This window comes from Lynx canadensis, chromosome D1 (genome assembly GCF_007474595.2).
Source record: "Lynx canadensis isolate LIC74 chromosome D1, mLynCan4.pri.v2, whole genome shotgun sequence".
Taxonomy (NCBI): Eukaryota; Metazoa; Chordata; class Mammalia; order Carnivora; family Felidae; genus Lynx; species Lynx canadensis.
Window position 1 is genome coordinate 59,779,131 of NC_044312.2, and position 17,278 is coordinate 59,796,408.

The window sequence follows — 17,278 nt, forward strand, 5'->3', positions numbered from 1 at the left end:
CCTAGGCTGCGTGGCTTCCCTTCCGTTTGCTGTCTGATCTACAGAATGCTGGGGCTGCCCAAGATGATATGAAGCTGAGCTGACCAACAGTGGGTGGGATGGGAGAATGAACAAGCATTCCTGCCCCTTTGCCCCTTCCCTGGGTAGAGGCTAATTCTAAGCCAGTCTGTCAGGGATCTTGTCCAGGCCTGGGGAAGCTGTCCACCAGGAGGTAAGTTCAAGATGGTTTCTGTCCTTTCTCTGCTTTTTCGTAGATCAGCCTTTTCCTGAACAGAAGCTTTATTATTTTCTTTTTCTCTGATTCATGTCCTTCATAGTGACCTTTCAATTACTTGAAGCACATGGGTTACTGCAGGAGGTAGGAAGAGAGTTTTTTGTTTGTTTGTTTAAATATTTTGGGGAGAGCGCAAGTGGAGGAGGGGCAAAGAGGGGGAACGGAGGATCTGAAGCGGGCTCTGCACTGACAGGCTGACACCAGGGAGCCCGATGTGGGGCTCAGACTCACTAACCTTGAGATCATGACCTGAGCCGAAGTCGGATGCTCAACCTACTGAGCCACCCAGGGAGAGAGGTTTAATAAACATATTCTTGCTTTGGGGGGAAGTGATCATAGGTTTCCCTTTATCCAGAACTCTTGTGAACTACATACTAAACAATGACTTATACCTGTAGGGGCGATTATAGAGAGATAACTGGTGTTAAGCCGATCTTTCTCAGCTACTGAGTTTCAGAACCATTCTGGTGTGCTTTAGTGTCTCAAGTTATTTCCTTTCCCTTTGAAAGACAGCAGTGAGGAACACGGAAATGGGAGGAATATGGATTAGGATATGTTTGTGGATTATGCTAGAAGTCAGGGTGACTGGGTTGCTAGTCCTGACTGTTGTTGACAAGCTGTGTGACCAGGGACAAATTACGTAACCTCTGGACTGAAGTTTTTTCATATATAAACATAAAGTTTGGATTATATGATACGGAAGATTTCTTCCAGGGCCAAAATTTATGACTACGTAATGTGTGATTGTAAAGTAACATAGGGTCGCCTAGGTGGCATAGTTGGTTAAGCATCTGACTTCAGCTCAGGTCATGATCTCGTGGTTTGTGGGTTCAAGCCCCGTGTTGGGCTCTGTGCTGACTGCTCAGAGCCTGGAGTCTGTTTAGGATTCTGTCTCTCGCTCTCTCTGCCCCTCCCCCATTTGTGCCCGTGCGTGCACTCTCTCTCAAAAATAAATAAACAGTAGGGACACCTGGGTGGCTCTGTCGGTTAAGCATCCGACTCTTGGTTTAGGTTCAGGTCATGATCTCATGATTTCATGAGTTTGAGCCATGCATTGGGCTCTGTGCTGGCAGTGCAGAGCCTGCTTGGGATTCTCTCTCCCGCATTCTCTGCCCCTCCCCCACTCACGCTGTCTCTGTCTCTCTCAAAATAAATAACTTAAAAAAATAAACAGTAATGTAATAGCTTAACACGTGACATATATTGCACATATCTTGTCCTCTTTGTTGTAGTTGTAGGACACTTAACAGTATTTGTAAGTTTGTCCTCTTCAAAGTAATTGTGTTCTCAGACTTTATATTTATTCTGGTGATGCTGCCAATGCTCAGAATATTTTTGGCTTCTAAGCCAATCTTTTGAATGTCCTCAGAAGTAGCAAATCTTCACTGAACCTTGCTTGGTGGGTTCACAGCCAAAAGATACTATAAGCCAAAGAGTCAAGCAAGGCAGTACATTTTTTGGTGAAAAATGAGGTGTGACTGCAAAACAGTAAGATTTAATTTTTGTGTGTCTCACAGAGTAGACTTTAAAGGCAGTTTCCAAAAGAGTGTTTCATATATATTTTGAGCAATGATTATATTGTTAGAATAAGTAAATAACTTCCTACAGAGACTATTTTGACTGCAGTTTTCATTTGATTTAATAAGATTGGAAATTTGTTTAAAAAGGTGTCACTTAATTTTTTTTTTTTTAATTTTTGTTAATTTTTATTTATTTATTTATTTTGAGAGTGCGAGCTTGAGCCAGGGAGGGGTAGAGAGAGGGGAAGAGAAAGAATCCCAAGCAAGCTCTGTGTTGTTAGAGCGGAGCCTGATGTGGGGCTTGAACTTACGAGCCCTGAGATCATGACCTGAGCAGAAATTAAGAGTTAGGTGCTTAACCCACTGAGCCACACAGGTGCCCTGTCGTTTTTCTTTTTTTTAATGAAAAAAAAAAAAAATTTTTTTTAATGTTTACTCTTGAGAGGGCCAGACGGAGAGAGGGAGACACAGAATCTGAAGCAGGCTCCAGACTCTGAGCTGAAGCATAGAGCCCAATGTGGGGCTCAAACTCAAAAACGCAAGATCATGACCTGAGCTAAAGTGAGACACTTAACTGACTGAGCCACCTAGGCGCCCTTTCTTTTTTTTTTTTTTTTAAGTTTTAATCATTTATTTTTGAGAGCGAGAGAGAGAGAGAGAGAAAGTGAGCTCAAGCACGGGAGGGGCAGAGAGAGAGAGAGAGAGAGAGAGAGAGAGAGAAAGAATCCCAAACAGGCTCCATGCTGTCAGCGCAGAGCCTGATGCGGGGCTTGAGCTCACAACTGCAAGATCATGTCCTGAGCCGAAATCAAGAGTCAGACACTTAACCGACTGAGCCACCCAGGTGTCCCTGTCACTTCCTTTATACTCACTGTGCATATATGCTTGCTTCTAGGTCAAGGTGACTAGATAGTGTGAGAAAATTAGCCTTTCTCGTGTAGTCCTCCCAAATCACAAATGTATTGGGGGCCAGAAAGGATTGGAACATGCCACTGTAGGACACTGTAGCTGAGGAGTCCAGAATCAGTCACAAGTTCTTCAGACTGTAGCACCCTCTGCTCACCAGTATGTCAGAATCCATCAGGTGGCGTGGTAGAGTGGAAGCAGATAGTCTTTTTCTGGGAAAAATGATAGATCAGCCTACTCCATTGATCTTTATTTTTTATTTTTTTGGTCAGCATTTGGGTTTGAGAAAGGGTGAGGATAGGCAGGGGGATGGGAAGAGGGAAAGCAGCCTATCTTGAACTGATTTCAATTAGGCTGATTGATTGAAGGCCTGGAATCTTGTTGGTGGTTTTGTTGATAACTAGTCAGTAAATTAAGGTGTTAGGCAGCGGGGTCAACAAAACATTCTGTCGCTGTATGATCATTTGCAATTCTCTTTCTTTTTTAATGTATGTATATGTTTTTATTTTTTTAATTTTTTATTAAAAAATTTTTTTTTAACATTTTCATTTTTGAGAGACAGAGACAGGGCGTGAGTGGGAGAGGGGCAGAGAGGGAGACACAGAATTGGAAGCAGGCTCCAGGCTTTGAGCTGTCAGCACGGAGCCCGATGTGGGACTCAAACCCATGAACCGTGAGATCATGACCTGAGCCAAAGGCAGATGTTCAACCGACTGAGTCACCCAGGCACCCCTATATTTTTTTATTTTGAAAGAGAGAGAGACAGAGAGAACAGGTGGGGGAGGGACAGAGAGAGAGGGAACAGAGAATCCAAAGCGGTCTCTGTGCTGATAGCAGAGAGCCCAGTGCAGGGCTCAAACTCATGGAACCGTGAGATTGTGACCTGAGCCGAAGTCGAACACTCAACTGACTGAGCCACCCAGGTGCCCCTGTAATTCTTTTTTACTCTAGGCCTTGTTTTCCTCATTTTGATATTGAAAAATTTACACGCTAAGAGTTCTAGATCTGAAAACAGGTAAGCCTAAGGAAATTTGAGCTGGGAAAGTATCTACTTGTTCTAAGTTGCTTGACTTTTGGATTAGGGGTAGGAGTGGAATTCCTTTTTAGCCCCTAAGTTACAGTGATTTTACTCTCTACGTGCAGTCATAGCTGAGTGATCAAACATCAAGTAGCTGTTTAATGGGAAGCAGGCACTAGGAGCTTTCTCCTGAAAAACAATCACAGGACATGCTGGTCTGGGAGAAGTCATTGCCTGGTAGGACCTATTGTTTGAAAGAGGTGGGGGTGAATTTCATCAAAATGGACAGTGTGGATATCGTGATTTAGGAGATTTAGAGACTTTGTTCCCTGCTGTGGTTAATTTCAAGCCTATCTTTAAAGGGATTCTCTTAATGATTGGTACAATGGGATTCATTTAGAGAAGAAGCCCCAGGTAACCACAATTAGAGTTGAATGGCCAAGAGTAGAGCCATTTGCTGGACAGAAAGTGCCCTAATGAGTTGCTTTTTGACACTTACATCCTATAGAGACCCCAAGGAGAGAATAGGCTGTTTGGTGAGCTCACTAGGCACTAGGCTGGGAGATTTGGGCTCTAAACAGAGGAGGAGGTGACCTGAAGAATCCACACTTCTTAATCTCCCTATTTCTCTTCTTTCCTTTAGTGCCCTTTAGTTTTAATTAAGATTGTGTAAACACAGTCAGCTTGCCAGTCCCCTTAAAGTGGCAGGCCCATGACATTTTTGGCTGTTCACTCACGCAAGGTATGTGACTTTAAATTGGAGAGATTGTCCTCTTTGACAGTTTGGCTTCACTGGCCTGCTTCACTGAAAGAATCCATTAGATTAGGGCCAGTAGGCTGTCATTCAGTCAGGCAACATTATTTGGCACCTACTGTGTGCAAGCATTGTGCTGAAATGGAGCTGGATGAGATGATTTCTGCTCTCTAGAAACTTAGTCAAGTGAAACATGTTTGCAGCTAGTGTAGACCCAAAGAGGAATGGAATAAAATGTGCAGAAGAACAAGAAATATTGGGATATGTGGAGGAAAGAACAGTTGTTTTTGAATTGGGGGAACAAGGAGAACATCTGAAGAGAGAAGGCATTTGAACCAGCTTATAAAAGATGAACTTGGACTTCAGTAGGTTTGGAAGAAAGCATTTTGAAGGAGGTTACACATGGGCAAAGGCACAGAGCTTGGAAAATGCCTGGCATGTTTGGGAAATGTGTTTTTGAGATAGAAGATATTTTAATTAATTATTTTTAGTAGTCTCTATATCCAATGTGGGGCTCAATGTCATGACCCCACGATCAGGAGTCACATGCTGTTCCAACTGAGCCAGGCAGGCACCCCCTGAATGTTTATGATGTGAGGAAGAACACAATCCAATCCATGTTATTTAGGTCTTGGTCTGTTTTCTTTAAGTGTGAGGTCTTAGATCTTAGGATTGAGAAGGTGATGTTCCTGGGTCTAGAGTATAAATAAGGTTTGTAGGCATCTCAGTATTACTTGATTTCCCAGTTACATTTACTAAGGCAGCTCCAGAAGCAAGAAGGCAGGAAATGGTAAGCAATGTACCTTTATTTATTTTTTAAAGTGTATTTATTTATTTTTAGAGAGAGCGTGAACGAGCAGGGGAGGGGCAGAGAGAGAGAGGGAGAGAGGATCCCAAGCATGCTCCATGCTGTCAGTTCAGAGCCTGACATGGGGCTCAATCCCATGCACCGCGAGATCATGACCTGAGCCAAAATCAATAGACACAACCTACTGAACCCCGCAGGCATCCCAGCAGTGTGCCTTTAGACTGAACTTCTCCACACCCCCAGATGGTTTTCTTAGGCATGTACATTATGCAGTCTTCCTACTAGTGAGTTGCTTACTTCTTTGTTGTTGTTGTTGTTGTTGTTTTGGGGGGAGGGGAGTTCCTTACTTCTGCTAATCCTGAGCTTTTGATTCTACAGCGGAAACCAAAAACATTTATTGAATCTGATTGAAAAGTAGTGTATATTCATTATAGGAAACAGGAAAAATACAGGTAAGTATGAAGAAGAAACCTAATGTATAGTTTTATTTAGTATTTCCTTTCAATGTTTTGTACCTATGCATATTTCTGTTTTGCATAGTCCAGTGTCATACACTACCTATAATTTTGTATTCTGCTTTTTTCCCAGTTACCATTATTTTCATTGTGTAAATTCATATGAATTTAAAATGTGGCTGAAGCTATAAATATTCCTAATGACTGTATAGTAGTCTGTCTATCATACAGGATTTGTATAGTGCTTTCAGTTTTTTCTATTTTAAACAGTATTGTAATACTTTTTTTAAATAAAAATTTTAAGCATTTATCTTGAGAGAGGCAGTGTGAGCTGGCGAGGGGCAGAGGGAGAAAGAGAGAGGGAGAGAGAATCCCAAGCAGGCTCTGCAGGGCCAGTGCTTAAACCCACAAACTGTGAGATCATGATCTGAGCCAAAACCAAGAGTCTGACGCTCAAGCAACTGAGCCACCCAGGTGCCCCTGAATATGAACATCTTTTAGGCTTTTAACATATTTTGCCAAATTCCTTTCTAGAGAATCACTTAAAGCCTCACTTGCATGAGGAAAATATAATATTCTTTCTTTGATAATTTTCCACTCAAAGTACTAGATTAAGTTAACTTCCCTGAAGGGTATGATAATTTCTTTGCCATTATTATATAAAACCAAAATTTGGGAGAGGATGGAAGGAGAAAGCATGTGTGTGTGTTGGGGGGTGGTCACTGTTATGAAGCCCTATTTGCTGACGTGACTTCTAGAAATGGAAAAGGAGACAAGTTACTCTTAATTCTCCATTTATAAAATTGGGGTGATAGCACCTTCCCCTTCTGTACTACAGAAATTGGATGACCTAAAATTTCTCATAGAAATGCTTTCATTTCATGCCTCAGATCTTCAGAAGGGTAGACTCTGAAGGAGAGAATTGGTCTTCCTTTCCCACAAAGGTCAGGACCCTAGCTCTTAACGGTTGGCTAGACATTCTAGAAATGCTTAGCTGCCTCATAGTGAATCTTCTGCAAGCAAAAGAGAAGGACAGACACCTGTGTCGTGTTGTGTTGGAGGGGCTTTGTTGGGGATATTCAGCAGAGATGAGGGAGCTTACTTTAATTTCATACTATTATTGTAGTATGTGAGTGAGAGCTGCATTGCTCATCAGTATCACTGAAGGACATTAGGAACCCGGTCTGTTTCCCATTAGTTGAAATCAAAGAGAAAAAGAAGATGAAGAATAGCACATCGGAAATTCATTAGAGTCGTACTCAACCCAGAAGTAGGGGTATGTCTTTTGACCTCATTTGAGTGTTTTGTTTTATTTTTTAATATATGTATATTTTTAATTTTAGAGGGCACATGTGAGCTGGGAAGAGGGGCAGAGGGAGAGAGAACCTCAAGCAGGCTCCAGGTTCAGCGCAGAGGCCAGGGTGGGGCTCGATCCCACAACCCTAGGATCATGACCTGAGCTGAAATCAAGACTCGGATACTCAACCGACTGAGCCACCCAGGTGTCCTTTGAGTGTTTTAGACTTGTTTCTTCAATATTACATACCAGACCTATTTTTGCATATAAATTTCATTTAAAATCAGTCTAACGTAGCCATACTCTGGTCAGTTGGATAAGAATTAATCTCCATTAAGAAACTGCTCTTTAGATGTTAAATGTGAATTATTTTGTTTAGGCCCAGGTAGTAAATATTTCAGGCTTTGCAGGCTGTGTAGTTGCAACTACAGTTGACCCTTGAAAAACATGGGTTTGAATTGCATGGGTCCCCTTTTATGTGGATTTTTTCAATAAATACGGTACAGTACTGTAAATGTATTATCTCTCCCTTATAATTTTTCTCAGTAACGTTTTCTTTTTTCTAGCTTTATTGTTCGATTACAGTATTAATACTTACAACTTGAAAGATACGTGTTAATCATTTGTTTATGTTATTAGTAAGGCTCCCAGTCAACAGTAGGCTATTAGTAGTTAAGTTTTTGGGATGTCAGAAGTTACACGTGGATTTTCAACCGCATGGGGTGGTGGGGGTGGAGCGGTTTGGTGCCCCAACCTTTACATTGTTCAAGGGTCTGCTCTACTTACCTCTGCAGATCATAGTTTGTTGACCTTTGGGTAGTGGGAAATATATTAGAAGGCCTAGCCATCCAAAAACTATAGCATTTTTCTCAAGCTTTTAAAGGTGTGAGGAAATAGGGGCACCTGGGTGGCTCAGTCGAGCATCTGACTTTGCCTCAGGTCACAATCTTCCAGATTGTGGGTTCGAGCCCCATGTAGGGCTCTGTGCTGACAGCTCACAGCTTGGATCCTGCTTCGGATTCTGTGTCTCCCTCTCTCTCTGCTCCTCTCACACTTGCGCATGCGCTCGCTCTCTCTCTCTCTCTCTCGCTCTCTCTCTCTCTCAGAAGTAAACATGAAAAAGCATGAGGAGTCCATTATATATTAAAATGGAAACATGTCAGATTTTTAAGTGAAAAAGGAAAGTTGCAGAACAAATTATAACAGTATGATTACAGGTATGTAGATCAAACACATTCACACTCTTTGTTTTTTTATTTACATATATGTACATGTACATATACACATATGTCTTTATACATACACACGTGTACAGAAAAGTCTGAAAGGTTACAACAGACTTGTAACAGTGGTCACTCCAAGGAGGGAAGTGCCATTGGTAAATGTGGGTTAAGGTTTGGTGAATGGGGAGTTTTACATTTTACTCCGTATACTTCCGTATTACAATATTTCATAGTCGATAATGTGTTCTTTCTCCTTCCTACTTGTTTGGATAGCTGGTGGGCCTATCTCCACTGGCCAGGGTCAGGAGTGTGACAGAGTAGGACTAATTTCCCAGCTCTGCCACGTCAGTTGAGTGGGAAGCAGCTGCTGAGACTAGAACAAGGAGCACATGTATGGGGGTGGGGGGGGCAGAATGTGCAGGTGGCTGGGAGAGGCGGCCAAGACAGGCCAATTCTAATTTACCAACAGTAAGTATCACATGTCATGTCTTGACATTCTCCAAGTTGCTTTGCCTTTCTTTATCACACTGGGCCCTGAGGAAAATTCTATGAGCAAGTAAGGCAGGGATGATGATAGGAAAGGAAGCAATCAAAACATTGGACAACAAGGAAGTGGGGATAGAAAAATTTTTCTTTTTGTAAAAGAATTTAAAGAATTAATATTTTTAAAGAATTTAGAAAGAAATATGTACAAGGATATGCATTATGGCATTGTTTAACATGGTAACAGATTGAAAATAGTCATGTTTATCAATTGAAAAATATGTGAACATGTTATGTTATATCCTTTATACGGACTGTTATTATACAGCTTTTTTTTTTTTTTTTTAATTTTTTTTCAACGTTTTTTATTTATTTTGGGACAGAGAGAGACAGAGCATGAACGGGGGAGGGGCAGAGAGAGAGGGAGACACAGAATCGGAAACAGGCTCCAGGCTCCGAGCCATCAGCCCAGAGCCTGACACGGGGCTCGAACTCACGGACCGCGAGATCGTGACCTGGCTGAAGTCGGACGCTTAACCGACTGCGCCACCCAGGCGCCCCTATACAGCTTTTTTAAAGTGTGAGTTGAAATTTTATTTATTGACATGGGTGGGGGGATGTTCATGATAAATTATTAAGTGAGAAAAACAAGTTGCAGAGCAATGTTAAAGTATAAACCTAGTTTTTTAAAAATAGAGAAAAATAAAAAAATCCTCAAATATAAAAATATATTTGTGCTTATGTGTTTCAGGGCGTGGAAAAATCTGTTAACATTTCTTATCTTGTGGGAGGGCCTGGAGGGGAACAAAAAGGAGCTGAGAGATTATGGATTTGTGGGTTTTGGTTTTTTTTGTTTTGTTTTGCTTTTTGAGAGAGAGCACAAGTGGGGAGAAGGGCAGAGGGAGAGAGAGAGAAAGAATCTTGAGCAGAAATAGGGGCGCCTGGGTGGCTCAGTCAGTTAAGCCTACGACGTCAGCTCAGGTCAGAGCCTGGAGCCTGCTTCGGATTCTGTGTCTCCCTCTCTCTCTGCCCCTCCCCTGCTTGTGCTCTGTCTTTCTTTCTCTGTCTCAAAAATAAATAAGCATTAAAAAAAAATTTTTTTTTTAAAAAGCAGAAATAAAAGAAGCAGAGAAGAGAGAGCATCTCTTAAGAATTCTTAAGAGAATCTGGGCACTTGGGTGGCTCAGTTGGTTGTCTGACTTTGGCTCAGGTCATGATCTCACAGTTTGTGGGTTTGAGCCCCACATAGGGCTCTCTGCTGTCAGTATGGAGCCTGCTTTGGATCCACTGTCCCCTGCCCCGCCCCCCACCTCTCTTTCATGCACCACTTGTTCTCTCTCTCTCTCTCTCTCTCTCTCTGTCTCTCAAAATAAATAAACTTTTTTTAAAAAGTGTCTTTGTGGGGCGCCTGGGTGGCTCAGTCGTTAGGCGTCCGACTTCGGCTCAGGTCATGATCTCGCGGTCTGTGAGTTCGAGCCCCACGTCAGGCTCTGTGTTGACTGCTCAGAGCCTGGAGCCTGTTTCAGATTCTGTGTCTCCCTCTCTCTCTGACCCTCCCCCGTTCATGCTCTGTCTCTCTCTGTCTCAAAAATAAATAAACGTTAAAAAAAAAAAAGTGTCTTTGCAGAGCAGAAGTTTAAATAAAACAACAACAAAGAATTAAGGGAATCCACACTGGGCATGGAGTCCAGTGCAGGGCATGGTCTCACAATGGTGCGATCATGACCTGAGCCAAAATCAAGAGTTGGCAACTCAACTGACTAAGCCACCAGGCACCCCTGTATTTTATTTATTTTTAAATGCTTTGCTGCTGTTTTTATATTTTAACACCCTGAAATTAGAATGCATTTATAATTGGTGACATCTTTCAATTGTTGGCTATTTTTTTTCACATTTTCATTTTCTCTGAAATTGAGATATCTTACTATTGATAGTATAGTTCCACTTTCCTTTTTAAAAAAATTTTTTTTAATGTTTATTTTTGAGAGAGAGGGAGGGAGAGAAAACAGTAGGGGAGGGGCAGAGAGAAAGAGAGGGAGGCACAGAGTCTGAAGCAGGCTCCAAGTTCTGAGCTATCAGCACAGAGCCTGACTTGGGGCTCGAATTCATGAACCAAGAGATTATGACCTGAGCCGAAGTTGGACGCTTAACCAACTGAGCCAGCCATCCAGGTGCCCCTGATGGTTCCACTTTTCAATGCCAATTTTTTTTTTTTTTCCCATTAACTGTAATCTTGGCCCCTTTCTGGGCTTCTCTTGCTCCTAACCTCATCAGAATCACATCACCTAGACATTATGGGTAGGGACAAGTGAGTGAACATATTATTTGAGTGTGCAAGGATTTTGTGCATCCTTACTTAACTGATACATGTCCTACACGTACCTGCTGCTTGAGAAGCCAGGTAAATATATATGTAGCCCTGAGGCATCCAACTTAGTGCTCCTGATTTTGATTAGTCTGTCTTAATTTTGCCTAATGGTTTAAAAAAAATTTTTTTTTTTAATATTTATTTTTTGAGAGAGTGTGAGTGGGGAAGGGGGGGGAGGGGGAGATACAGAATCTGAAGCAGGCTCCAGGCTGTCAGCACAGAGCCTGACCTGACGCAGGGCTCAAACCCACCAGCTGAGATCATGACCTGAGCTGAAGTCAGATGCCCAACCCACTGAGCCACCCAGGTGTCCCCTGTCTGTTGTTTTTTTTAATTAAAGTATAACATACATACAGAAAAATGCATAAAGTAATGTAGCTCATGAGTTTTCACAAAGTGAACACATAACTAGTGTTGTTTTAAGAAACAACATTACCAGCATCCCATTAGCCCTTTCTAGTTACCATCTGTTTTCTTCTTAAATGCAATGAAAGTGTACATAGGGATGGTGACACTCTGTTGGTTCACAGGTGGGTGTGTGGCTCATGGTTATCTTGGGGGCGAATCTGCTGGAAAGAGCTTCAGGTTTGGAGCCAGAAGATCAGAGTTGCATTGTGGTCCTGTTATTTTGTAGTTGTGTGACCTTAGGCAAAGTACTGTTCTGAACTTCATTCCTCTTTGATAAAATGAAAACAGTGTTTACTTTGCAGAGCTGTTGTGAGGATCATGTGAAATACTTTATAGATGGGACACACTGTCAGTGTTAAAAAGCCGTATACAAATGCTAGTCATTTTTTAGTAAGGGAGGTAGAATCCCAAGCAGGAGATGATGTGAACCTAATGTAAGGAGAGAAAATGAAGAAGTTTGATCACAAAATCCATTCTCTTAACCACCTGTATTGCCTTCCTTTTAAATTGATATTGGTGTGGTCCTTGACTTTCTGTTAACATTTCCTCAAATGAAAATAATATAAAGGGTCTAAAAGGAATCCCCAGAGATTTGGAATTTCACCCAGTCTGTCACTTGCTGTCAATGTGGGTGCCCCCAGAGCTGTGCAAGGCAGAGACTTTGGCAGAAGATTAATATGTTTCAGTAGCAAATGTATGCATTACCTTTTTACAGGCCTAATAAGCAAGCCCTCTTCTGATTATGTCACACTGTTCTAAAGGTGACCCAAATCTGTATCTCTAGCCCCAAATCATATTTTTCACCAGCTACTGTATTTTCCTAATTGTATGTCCAGTAGATACCTCATGTCTAAATCCAAATTTTCAAGCCACCTGCCAGATAGCATGATGGTTTAGATTATGAACTTTGGAGTGAAATAGACCTGGGTTTGAATTTTTTTTTTTAAGTTTATTTATTTTTGAGAGAGAGTGTGTGCAAAAAGGGGAGGGACAGAGAGAGGTAGACAGGATCTGAAGGGGGCTCTGCGCTGACAACAGAGATCCCAGTGTGGGGCTCAACCTTACAGCCCCTGAGATCATGACCTGAACCCTGAACCAAACTGACTCAGTTGGCTTAACCAACTGAGCCACCCAGGCACCTGACCTGGGTTTGAATCTTAATTCTGCTACTCGTTAGCATCATGATCTTGGACAGGTTGTTTAACATCTTGAAACTTCTTGAAAGAGAAAAACATCTTGAAAGAGTATTAATAGCACTTGCCTGATAGGGTTGATACTAGTGCTCAATTAATGAAATTACTGCTTTTGCATTCTTTTTGTTTTTGGCACACATGCTCATCTGCTCATTCAAGCTAGGAAATCAGAGGTGTTTCTAGAATTTTCCTTTTTCTTTGCTTTGCTTACAGTTGATTATCGGGGCCTGTCATAAGTAGTTCTCAAACTGTTGCTTTTTTAAAATTTATTTTTATTTATTTTTAATTTTTTAAATTATTTTGAGTGAGAGAGACCACCCACAGGTGGGGGAGGGGCAGAGAGAGAGGGAGAGAGAATCCCAAGCAGGTGCCACACTGTCAGCACAGAGCCCGACTTGGGGCTCATTCCACGAACTGCAAGGTCATGACCCGAGCAGAAATCAAGAGTCGGGCACTTAACCAACTGAGCCACCCAGGTGCCCGTGCTTCCTCTTTTTTTTAATCACTGCTTTACTTCAGACATGTATCCCTACTTGCTTGGAACAAGCAGTGGTTTTGCTCTGCATTGTGCAAAGCTTAATAGAATCACAGAACAACGAAAAGAAAAAAAAAGAATTACAGAACAGACTCAGGAACCAGGTGGAAGCAAAGGGGACAGGGCTCCAAACATCCTTTACTTCAAACCAACTACTTTTATCTGTATCTTGGGTTTTTTTTTTTTTTTTTTTAAGTTTATTTTCGAGAGAGAAAGAGAGCAAGCAGAAGCAAGGGAGGAGCTGAGAGAGAGAGAGAGAGAGAGAGAGAGAGAATTTCAAGCAGGCCCTGACTGTTAGCGCAGAGTCTGACTTGGGGCTTGAACTCACCCAGGTATCCCTCTGTATCTTGCATTGTATATGAAGATTGAGTCTGGAGGCTTCACTTTTAAAATATATTTTGAAACCTTTCATTCATTTAAGAAATGCTTATCAAGTATGTTCTATGTGCCAGGCATTGTGCTGAGTTCTAAGAATTCAGTGGCAAGCACACCATCTGTGATTTCATGGAACATATGGTAGGAGAAAGGAATTAATGAAATGCAAAAAGGCGTAATTAGAAACTGAGTGCTGTGAAGGAAAGTACTATGGTGCTATGCATAGTAGGAACTTGACCTGGTATGGAACTGGGAACTAGGAACTAGGTGGTTAGGGAGAATTTACATGAGGGAAGTAACATTTGAGCTGAAATATGAAGGATAAGTTAGAATTAACTAGATGAAGAGGCAGGGAAAGAAAGCTTTGGGTAGAAGAAGAGTGTGGACAACGCTAAACCATATGCAGATAGAACTTTCTAGTAATGGATTTTCAGACTCTAATAGCAGCTAGCATTCTCTGTGTTAGGTGTTGTGCTAAGCGCTTTACAAGTATTGTCTTAATTCCTTACAATGACCCTCTAAGAAAGTACTATCACTATTCCTATTTTACAGATGGGGAAACGGGACACAGAGGGGTTAAATAACCTGCCTAAGGTTGCACAGCTGATAAGCTCTGGAGCCAGGATTTTAATTAGGCAGTCTAACTCTAGACCCCATGCTCTTAGCTACTGTGCTATGTTGCCTTCCTCTTGTTTCTTACAATTCTAGCTTGTATGTCATACAGAGTGAAACATAGGTCTGATCTGTTACTCCCATTTACTCTGTCTCTTTACAAACCTTGATCGTTTCCTATCACCTACAGGATAAAATCTGAATTCCTTAGTATGATGTAAGTGCCTCACAGTTTAGTACCACTTATCCTCATCATCTGCTACACTTTCCTAAAACCGCATGCCATTGCTCAAATGTAGTAAGCTCTGTCTTTGCACATGCTGTTCTCTCTGCCTAGAATGCTCTTTTTTTCTTCTCTTTGGGTGAAACCCTACTCATCCTACTCATACTTTAAGTACTGGGCTTAAATGTTACTTCCTTGGTAAAACTTTTCTAATCATCCATCCCGAGTCAATCGGGCCGTCACATGTCCTCTAAAACAGTAACTTCTGTGTTCCTGTTCTGATATCTTTTCAGTGAAACAGGAATCCTAGGTCTTTTCCTTCCCACACCTGTGTTCCTAAGAGCTCTGGGTCTACCTCCACAGTGCCCTTCAAGTAACACCATTCTTTTTCATTCCTGCTGCCCCTGCCCTGGCAGCAGCACTTTTATCTCTGCTGCTGCAATTGCCACCTCACTGTTCTGCCCCTGGACTCAATGTTATGCCAGATTCATCTTTTGAAAAAGTGCACACAAGTAAGCCTTCTGCTCAGGACACTGCCTTTCTGGTGTGTCCCCTAGAAGTCTAGACTTCCCAGTGTTCTCTCACCTTCCCGTTGGCACTGTCCAAGTCTGTGTCCTTTCACCTTGTATTAAGGTGAGTTATAGGTATGTTTCTTTCTCCACAGGATTGTAAACCTGTCTAGTTCATGTTTGAGTCTCCAACACAGTATTTGCAGGTGTTTATTTCATGTTTATGGTTGAATGTCCCTGATTAAATTTCATTAGTCCCAAATAAGGAGTAACCCATCTTATATATTTTGAAGAATTTGTATTGCAAATAGTATTTTTTGTTTTGTTGTTTTTGTTTGTTTTAAAAATTTGGTCATAAAGTGGAGGGAGGATTTCAGTTTTAGGAAAATTGCTGGTGAGGAACTCTCATCCTTCACAATGATGCCAGATTCATGGGGATGTTGTTTTATCTAATGATGTTCAAGTTACTTAGCATCTTTAAAAATGGAGAAAATGACACCTAAGACTTGCCCATACCATGAGTTAGTTGTAGCAGAAACCATTTGATCAAGGAATGTGTAAGTGCTTTGTACACCTAAAGGATTATACTGATAAGAAAAGTATAAGTTGTAGTTGAGGTGTGCTGGAGAGAGCCCTGGTTTTAGAAGACTTGAGTTCTGGCTCTGCAATCTAGCAGGTTGACATTGAAGCAGGTATTTTCTTCTATTCTCTAAAATTGGAACAAACCTGTTTATTTCTTAGGGTTTTTCAGGGGACGATTAATTAAGATGTGAGACATAGCCTTCCTTACATTTTTAAAGTCTGTTAAAATGTTAGGTTTGTTGTTTTTTTTTTTTTTTTTTTTTAAATCATGGCCACGTTAGACACCATTCCCATTTATTTTACTTAACTAGGAGCATATTAACAAGTTTGGTTTTTGAGGCAATCTAGCATCCTATTTAGAAATCCAGCCCTTACTAATATTTGTGTTTGTTCATTTTTTTGGATATTAAAGGCATCCTGGTGTGATAGGAGAAGTAGATTTGGAACCAGAGAGACAGGGGATTCAGTGCTGTGTAGGAGGTGGAGACATGGAAGATAAAGCAGAGGGGGTGGGAGGAGAGGGGGAGGAGGGGAGAAGAGAGAGGTGTCATCTGAGTTTTTTAGTTACTTAAAGCCTATTTTAAACAAACCAGATCCTGGGCAGAATCCTTATTCTCCAGCTGAAATCATAAGTTGTGTCAAATCAGCAGACCTTGCTCAGACATACAAATAGGTTGTAAAATTTCTGTCTCAGGCAGGAGATAGCAAATCTTCAGCAGAGTTGTCACATGTATTCCACTATGAATGTAGGTTGGGACTAGATGACCTTTAAGGTCTGTCAACTTTGAGATTCTGTGATTTGTTGACCAAGTATAGAAAGCTGTTTTTATTTAGGCGTTCTAGACCAATGTAATTATAAATTGCACTTTTGTCTGTGACTTTTATTTACAAAACCTTGTAAATACCTTGAGTATAGCTCCAATCAGCTTGTGCCCCATGCAAAATTGGTGCTACCAGTTTCCAAGGACCACCTTCTGTCATCTGAATTAGTAAAGCACCCACATGTGCCTTCCTTTGGGGTGGGACCCAGTAGGGTAAAAAACAAAATGCTTGTTTCTAGGGGATTTGCTTTTTTTTTTTTTTTTTTTTTGCAAAGGAAGCCCTAACTGGTGAAGTTTTGAGCAGATTCTGAGATTAGTTCTGTTACAAAGATTTTTGTTGTTGTTCTTGTTGAGAATGGTGTCCTGCAGAAAGAATCATGGGAAATTTTTAGAGTGCTTTAGATATGATCTATCTAATACCAATAACCTTCTTTTATTGAGACCCAAGCTAGGGCAGTGACTTTCCTAAAGTCATAAATTTAGTAGGTAGTCCATTGGGAACTTAACCTCCAGGGGCTTCCAATACCAAATCTAGTGTGTTTTTACCACTGGTGTGGCTGTTTGCAGGATTAATTGCAAGTCTTTACGTTGAAACTGTTCCTCCTTCCGTTTCTTTTAGCTTTCTCATCATCAGTTCTGTGTTTGTGCACAAACATTGTGCTAGATATGTTGCCTGTAGGGACAGATCCGTTTACTCCTCTGTGACAATGAAACAGGGTGAACAGGTTCTTAGGTGTTTTGTAGAAAAGCCCTTCTTCAGGGAGAACCAAATAGGGCCTCTTGGATGTTATAATGAATCCTCTCCGGGTTTTGATTTGCCCTCTGCTTTTCTCTGGAAGTTACAGGCTTACCAACACTGCTTTATTACTCAGCACTACCCTCTGGAGAGGGAGGGTGAGGCTTGGTAAATAAGC

General features: G+C 41.4%; 1 protein-coding gene across 2 annotated transcripts in view; it reads left to right on the forward strand.

The window, feature by feature from the left end:
* NUMA1 (nuclear mitotic apparatus protein 1) overlaps positions 1-17,278 on the forward strand; it is a 73,695-nt gene that overhangs the window by 9,150 nt on the left and 47,267 nt on the right. The window contains exon 1 of one of the 2 annotated variants that reach the window (XM_030331771.1): positions 31-211. The exons of the other annotated variant lie outside the window; for it this stretch is intronic. The gene's annotated coding sequence lies outside the window, so the exon portion shown is untranslated. Of the gene's footprint in view, positions 1-30; positions 212-17,278 lie in introns of those variants that run through there. 2 annotated transcript variants of the gene reach the window in all.